This window comes from Castor canadensis, chromosome 4 (genome assembly GCF_047511655.1).
Source record: "Castor canadensis chromosome 4, mCasCan1.hap1v2, whole genome shotgun sequence".
Classification (NCBI taxonomy): domain Eukaryota; kingdom Metazoa; phylum Chordata; class Mammalia; order Rodentia; family Castoridae; genus Castor; species Castor canadensis.
In genome coordinates this window covers 100,671,150-100,678,958 of record NC_133389.1, presented here as the reverse complement: position 1 = coordinate 100,678,958, position 7,809 = coordinate 100,671,150, and positions in this window count along the sequence as shown.

Sequence of the window (7,809 nt, the reverse complement as noted above, 5' to 3'; positions counted from 1 at the left end):
AGGCCTACTATATTCTACCAGGCAAACAGCATAAGGTGGAATGAAGAGGGAGAACTTGGTAAAGGCAGCACCAGTAAAAGATGACAGACCTTATGTAAAATTTGTGAATTAAATAAAAAGTTTTTGCTTATTTTAAAGTTCTCCAGAGGGAAGCAAGAGGTTCTATAATCTCCCTTGCAAACTTCTTTCACATCTAAAAACATTATTCAGAACATTCCTGCTACGAACTTAAGCCCATTTTCCATTGCTAATGAGGCATTCTATATTATACTACTAAGGAGCTGATGTTGGAAAATAAATGTGTCTATGAAGTAACCACATTTAAAAAAATAAAATTGAAATAAAAATAATTAAATGCAGCCAGCTGCTTTAAGCAACCATTTCATCGTATGGTAGGAAAACTGTTCGAAAGCTATCCAAAATCCGTTCCCCTCTGTTACTTCTTGCCTTATTGCTTCACCACAATGAACCCTCTCAGTTGTTCAGTCCATTGTCTCAGTGCATTTCCTCGCTCTTTGACAAGTCTGAGCCCTTCCCATGAACTAAACGGCCTTCATTTATTCATTTATTCCTTTCTGGCTTTGTCTTGTTCATATCAAGTTATAAAAAACAAACAAAGCCTGTACTTAGCCACAAAGAAGGTAAACTTCTTGATAGTCTTGTTGAAGACTCACTGTCAGAAAGGGGATTTTCAATACATACGGGAAGTAGCGTTACACTGTTCCTGAAGAATTTGATACATCACTTTTCTTCCTCAACTTTTGAAATTGCTTGTAAATGAGTCACTCTACTCATCGATATTAGTTCTTAAAAAGAGAAGGTGGAGTGGAACAAAGAAACACATGCATCTTTCTGCTTATGAGAAGAAAGCTAGACTACTCAAGACAACCAGCAGAACGTTGCTTTGTTAATAGTAGGTGATTAACCCATTACAGAACTCATAGAATTATGAATTTAAAAATCCAATGATTCATCTCATCTACTGCCGTGATTATGTTGGCTTAACTTCTATTTTCTCGAGAATCAGTCCTAGCAGGTTACGAGATATGTGCAAACCTGAAATAGTAATAAAGCCTTGTCCTATCCCCCAAAACACAAGTTTGCTAGCATGGTAAAAAAAAAAGTATATCCAGTTGTACCACATGTTTTCTTCAGTTTTTAGCATGCAAAGAACCTCCTGATGGTATAATAATATTTTTTTAAAGTTTTAGTAAAATGCAACACACATACATATTTATCATTTAAAAAGCAACAAATGCTGATGCCAAATATTTTCTCTCCCCCAAATCGTGATACCTTAGAGATAGTTGCATTTTCTAGACACTTTCCTGGCAATTATTAAAAACCTAAATATTGCTATTTATTATATTATTATTATGTATATACATGATTATATCTGCTGTATTTTCTTTGAAACAAATAGGAATTCACATATCCTGAGCCAATATTTTGCTAAATAGTAAAAAACACAATTTCCAGCATTGCCCAGCACACAAACACATATGTGCACATGCAAGCACACATACAAATATAGATTAAACAAAATTTTGCATAATTCATATTCAATTTTTTACAAATTGATTGTAAAAAGGAATTTCATTGTGATATTTCCATACATACATATAATGTATTATGATCAAATTCAACCCCTCTATTACTCTTTGTTACCCTTCTTCTTTCCTCCCCCGACTTTTAAAAATAATTTTATTAGGAAAATTCATTGTACAGGGGGGATTCGTTGTGACAATTCCAAATAGGCTTATGTTGTACTCCCCACTCCACTTAAAGCAATTGCAAAGAAGCTTTTTTGTTCTATTTTATAATAGTATATGAAGTCTATCAACCATATAATCCAACACACAAGTACCCACCCCACACACAGAGTACACATTTTTCAGTCCTATCTTCCATTATCATTATTTAAGTAGGTGTTCAAAGGGGCTTCTCAATGAATCCTCATTGTGAGTTTACTTTACTTTGGTCTATTCAACCCCTTCCCATTGTACTCACTTACCCTTTTACCTCCCAACCCCAATTTTTCAACAGCCTTCAATACATATCCTTATGTCCTCTACCTTCACAGATGTTATGTTTTATGATATTGTTGATGCTCTGTCAGTTTTTAGTGTCTTCATCATGCTATTTTCATACATATACAATTTACTTCTACCAATCAATTTAATTCTAGTATATAAGATGCATTCTGGCATTTTCTATTTTACTCTACTGTTATTTAAAGTGTGTTGGTCAAGCCACATAAATTAAATTCGGCATTCACAATTTTCACAGAAATCTCATCTTTTGAAAAATACTGATAACTGATCTTGGTCATTTTTTTTCTTTTATTATTCATATGTGCATACAAGGCTTGGGTCATTTTTCCCCCCTGCCCCCACCCCCTCCCTTATCACCCACTCTGCCCCCTCCCTCTCCCCCCACCCCCTCAATATCCAGCAGAAACTATTTTGCCCTTATTTCTAATTTTGTTGTAGAGAGAGTATAAGCAATAATAGGAAGGAACAAGGGTTTTTGCTGGTTGAGATAAGGATAGCTATACAGGGCATTGACTCACATTGATTTTCTGTGCATGGGTGTTACCTTCTAGGTTAATTCTTTTTGATCTAACCTTTTCTCTAGTTCCTGGTCCCCTTTTCCTATTGACCTCAGTTGCTTTTAAGGTATCTGCTTTAGTTTCTCTGCGATAAGGGCAACAAATGCTAGCTAGTTTTTTAGGTGTCTTACCTATCCTCACCCCTCCCTTGTGTGCTCTCGCTTTTATCATGTGCTCAAAGTCCAATCCCCTTGTTGTGTTTGCCCTTGATCTAATGTCCACATATGAGGGAGAACATACGATTTTTGGTCTTTTGGGTCAGGCTAAGCTCACTCAGAATGATGTTCTCCAATTCCACCCATTTACCAGCTAATGATAACATTTCGTTCTTCTTCGTGGCTGCATAAAATTCCATTGTGTATAGATACCACATTTTCTTAATCCATTCATCAGTGGTGGGGCATCTTGGCTGTTTCCATAACTTGGCTATTGTGAATAGTGCCACAATAAACATAGGTGTGCAGGTGCCTCTGGAGTAACCTGTATCACAGTCTTTGGGTATATCCCCGAGTGGTATTGCTAGATCAAATGGTAGATCAATGTCTAGCTTTTTAAGTAGCCTCCAAATTTTTTTCCAGAGTGGTTGTACTAGTTTATATTCCCACCAACAGTGTAAGAGGGTTCCTTTTTCCCCACATCCTTGCCAACATCTGTTGTTCGTGGTGTTGCTAATGATGGCTATTCTAACAGGGGTGAGGTAGAATCTTAGTGTGGTTTTAATTTGCATTTCCTTTATTGCTAGAGATGGTGAGCATTTTTTCATCTGTTTTTTGGCGATTTGAATTTCTTCTTTTGAGAAAGTTCTGTTTACCTCACTTGCCCATTTCTTTATTGGTTCATTAGTTTTGGGAGGATTTAGTTCTTTAAGTTCCCTATAAATTCTGGTTATCAGTCCTTTGTCTGATGTATAGCTGGCAAATATTTTCTCCCACTCTGTGGGTGTTCTCTTCAGTTTAGAGACCATTTCTTTTGATGAACAGAAGCTTTTTAGTTTTATGAGGTCCCATTTATCTATGCTATCTCTTAGTTGCTGTGCTGCTGGGGTTTCATTGAGAAAGTTCTTACCTATACCTACTAATTTCAGAGTGTTTCCTACTCTTTCCTGTATCAACTTTAGAGTTTGTAGTCTGATGCTAAGATCCTTGATCCATTTTGAGTTAATATTGGTATAGGGTGATATACATGGATCTAGTTTCAGTTTTTTGCAGACTGCTAACCAGTTTTCCCAGCAGTTTTTGTTGAGAGGCTGCTATTTCTCCATCGTATATTTTTAGCTCCTTTGTCAAAGACAAGTTGGTTATAGGTTTGTGGTGTCATATCTGGGTCCTCTATTCTGTTCCACTGGTCTTCATGTCTGTTTTTGTGCCAGTACCATGCTGTTTTTATTGTTATTGCTTTGTAATATAGTTTGTAGTCAGGTATTGTGATACCTCCAGCATTGTTCCTTTGACTGAGTATTGCCTTGGCTATTCGTGGCTTCCTGTGTTTCCATATAAATTTCACGGTATTTTGATGGGAATTGCATTAAATATTAGATTACTTTGGGGAGTATTGACATTTTTACTATGTTGATTCTACCAATCCATGAGCATGGGAGATCTCTCCACTTTCTATAGTCTTCCTCAATCTCTTTCTTCAGAAGTGTATAGTTTTCCTTGTAGAGGTCATTTACATCTTTTGTTAGGTTTACACCTAGGTATTTGATTTTTTTTGAGGCTATTGTAAATGGAATTGTTTTCATACATTTTTTTTCCGTTTGCTCATTGTTAGTGTATAGAAATGCTAATGATTTTTCTACATTGATTTTATATCCTGCTACCTTGCTATAGCTATTGATGATGTTTAGAAGCATCTGAGTAGAGTTTTTTGGATCTTTAAGGTATAGGATCATGTCGTCTGCAAATAGGGATATTTTGACAGTTTCTTTACCTATTTTTATTCCTTTTATTCCTTCTTCTTGCCTAATTGCTCTGGCTAGGAATTCCTGTACTATGTTGAATAGGAGTGGAGATAGTGGACATCCTTGTCTGGTTCCTGATTTTAAAGGGAATGGTTTCAGTTTTTCTCCATTAAGTATAATGCTGGCTGTAGGTTTGTCATATATAGCTGTTATAATGTTGAGGTACTTTCCTTCTATTCCTAGTTTTCTTAGAGCTTTTATCATGAAATGATGTTGGATCTTATCAAAGGCTTTTTCTGCATCTATTGAGATGATCAAGTGGTTTTTGTCTTTGCTTCTGTTAATGTGGTTTATTACATTTATTGATTTTCGTATGTTGAACCACACCTGCATCCTTGGGATGAAGCCTACTTAGTCGTGGTGAATAATCATTTTGATGTGTTGTTGAATTCGGTTTGCCATTATTTTGTTGAGGATTTTTGCGTCAATGTTCATTAAGGAGATTGGCCCATAGTTCTCCTTTTTGGAGGTGTCTTTGCCTGGTTTTGGGATAAGTGTAATACTGGGTTCATAAAATGTGTTTGGGAATTTTCCTTCCCTTTCTATCTCGTGGAACAGTTTAAGGAGGGTTGGTATCAGTTTTTCTTTAAAGGTCTGATAGAATTCAGCAGAGAATCCATCAGGTCATGGACTTTTCTTTTTGGGGAGACTCTTGATTGCTGCTTCAATTTCATTTTGTGTTATAGATCTATTCAGGTGATTAATTTCCTCTTGGCTCAGTTTTGGATGGTCATATGTATCTAGAAATCTTTCCATTTCTTTAAGATTTTCAAATTTATTTGAATATAGGTTCTCAAAGTAGTCTCTGATGATTTCCTGGACTTCCATGGTGTTTGTTGTTATCTCCCCTTTTGCATTCCTGATTCTACTAATTTGGGTTTTTTCTCTCCTCATTTTAGTCAGGTCTGCCAGGGGTCTATCGATCTTGTTTATTTTTTCAAAGAAACAACTTTTTGTTTCATTAATTCTTTGTATGGTTTTTTGGTTTCTATTTCATTGATTTCAGCTCTTATTTTTATTATTTCTCTCCTATTTGTTTTGGGATTTGCTTGTTCTTGTTTTTCTAGGAGTTTGAGATGTATCATTAGGTCATTGATTTGGGATCTTTCAGTCTTTTTAATACATGCACTCATGGCTATAAACTTTCCTCTCAGGACTGCCTTAGCTGTGTCCCATAGGTTCCGGTAGGTTGTGTTTTCATTTTCATTGACTTCCAGGAACTTTTTAATCTCCTCTTTTATTTCATTGATGATCCATTCTTCATTAAGTAATGTGTTATTTAGTTTCCATCTGTTTGCATATTTTTTGTCTTTACTTTTGTTGTTGAGTTCTACTTTTACTGCATTGTGATCAGATAGTATGCATGGTATAATTTCTATTTTCTTATATTTGCTGAGACTTGCTTTGTGCCCTAGGATATGATCTATTTTGGAGAAGGTTCCATGGGCTGCAGAGAAGAATGTATATTGTGTAGAGGTTGGATGAAATGTTCTTTAGACATCAACTAGGTCCATTTGATCTATTCCATATTTTAGATCTTGGATTTCTTTATTGATTTTTTGTTTGGATGACCTATCCATTGATGATAATGGGGTGTTAAAGTCTCCCACAACCACTGTTTGTATTTATATATGCTTTTAGGTCTTTCAGGGTATTTTTGATGAAATCGTGTGCATTGACATTGGGTGCATACAGGTTGATAATTATTATTTCCTTTTGGTCTATTTCCCCTTTTATTAGTATGAAATGTCCTTCTTTATCTCGTTTGATCAATGTAGGTTTGAAGTCTACTTTGTCAGAGATAAGTATTGCTACTCCTGCCTGTTTTCGGAGGCCATTGGCTTGGTAAATTTTCTTCCAGCCTTTCATCCTTAGCCTACACTTATTTCTATCGGTGAGATGGGTCTTCTGTAAGCAACAAATTGTTGGATCTTCCTTTTTAATCCATTTCATCAAGCAGTGCCTTTTGATGGGTAAATTAAGTCCGTTAACATTAAGCATTAGTACTGATAGGTATGTGGTGATTCCTGTCATTTAGTTGACTGAGTTGTTTGAAGGTTTGATTGTGTGTACCTAAGTTGAGGTTACTCTCTACTGTCTTGATTTTTCTTTTCCTGTGGTTTGGTGCTGCCTGTCTTTTCATGGTTAAGTTGAGTTTCACTTCTGTGTGCAGAATCCCTTGAAGAATCTTTTGTAGTGGTGGCTTTGTGATCACATATTGTTTTAGTTTCTGCTTACCATGGAAGACTTTTATTGCTCCATCTATTTTGAATGGTAGTTTTGCTGGGTAGAGTATCCTGGGGTTGAAGTTTTTTTCATTCAGTGCCCAGAAGATCTCACCCCATACTCTTCTTGCTTTTAATGTTTCTGTTGAGAAGTCTGCTGTGATTTTGATGGGTTTACCTTTGTATGTTACTTGTTTTTCTCTCTTACAGCCTTCAATATTCTTTCCTTAGTTTCTGAACTTGTTGTTTTAATGACAGTATGTCGTGGGATAGTTCTATTTTGATCTGGTCTGTTTGGTGTCCTGGAGGCCTCTTGCATCTGTATGGGAATATCTTTCTCTAGATTTGGGAAATTTTCCGTTATTATTTTATTGGATAGATTACGCATTCCCTTCGCTTACACCTCTTCTTCTTCAATGCCCATGATTCTCAAGTTTGGTCTTTTGATGGAGCCAGTGAGTTCTTGCATTTTCTTTTCACAGGTCTTGAGTTGTTTAATTAATATTTCTTTGGTTTTTCCTTTAATTACCATTTCATCTTCAAGTTCTGAGATTCTGTCTTCTGTTTGTTCTATTCTGCTGGATTGGCCTTCCGTTTTGTTTTGCAGTTCTGTTTTGTTCTTTTTTCTGAGGTTTTCCATATCCTGTGTGGTTTCCTCTTTAATGTTGTCTATTTTTGTCCTCAGTTCATTTGTCTGTTTATTCATCATGTGTTCTCTCTCACTTTGGTGTTTATACAGTGCTTCTATGGTTTCCTTTATTTCTTCTTTTGTTTTTTCAAATCTCTATTTTTGTTGTCTTGGAATTTCTTGAGTGTCTCATGTACATTTTGGTTGACCCTATCCAGTATCATCTCTATAAAATTCTCATTGAGTATCTGTAGTATGTCTTCTTTTAAATTATTCTTGTGGGCTTCATTGGGTCCTTTGGCATAGTTTATCTTCATTTTGTTGGAGTCTGGATCTGAGTACCTGTTTTCTTCATTCCTCTCTGGTTCCTGTACTAATTTTTGCT